Raw genomic sequence first — 800 nt, 5'->3', positions numbered from 1 at the left:
TATTGCTCACACATCCACATTTACATTACTGATGTTACTGACTGACACACTTCACATTTGTATTTATTACCTCAGTTGTTTAAGTTACTATAATAAATTCACAAATTTCTTACCATCTATTGTGTCCTCCGTATTTGTCATGGCCTAGGAGCCGGGTTAAGACACTGTAAACTAAAATATATGACTATACTGTGATGAAACAAATCACCCTGAACTTTGTAAATGGTTAATGCTGATCGAGTTGACTGTTGTGTTAAAAGTGTTCACGACCTCTAATCAGAGGAGGGCAGCCCACCTCTATGAAAGAAAGAGTCTATGAAACCGCTGCATTCATTTTTAAATGTATACTAATCGAGACACAAAAAATTCACAGGCATTTATGCTAGTTTGTGCTTACCCTCTACTTAATATTTTTGTATTTTTATGCAATGGTTTGGACTGCTGTAGAACCACCAGACTACAATCTTTACCTTGATCTCACACACTAGCAGTTCCCACAGACAGACATACCAGACAATTAAAGCTACAACAAAGATACCAAACAGAAAAGTTGACAAATGGCCATGAATGTCCTTTTAATGACTGTAAAAGCTCCAGCAGACTCTTTGTGTTTCTACCGCGGACACAGAGAGACTGACAGCAGCTCCTCATTAGCCCTGACTACCAGCTCGCTGTTCCTGCAACCCTGCTGTGGACAGTCTGTCAATCACTCTAGTCAGTGATGAAGCCACCGCCCCTAAAGTCACTGCCCTTTGCAGGTTTCTAATGCATTTTTTAAATTTGCTGAGAGGAAGGGAGAT

The sequence above is a fragment of the Morone saxatilis genome, unplaced genomic scaffold (assembly GCF_004916995.1).
Source record: "Morone saxatilis isolate NCDOM2014 unplaced genomic scaffold, NCSU_SB_2.0 Contig3, whole genome shotgun sequence".
Lineage (NCBI taxonomy): Eukaryota > Metazoa > Chordata > Actinopteri > Moronidae > Morone > Morone saxatilis.
This window is presented reverse-complemented; position numbering follows the sequence as displayed.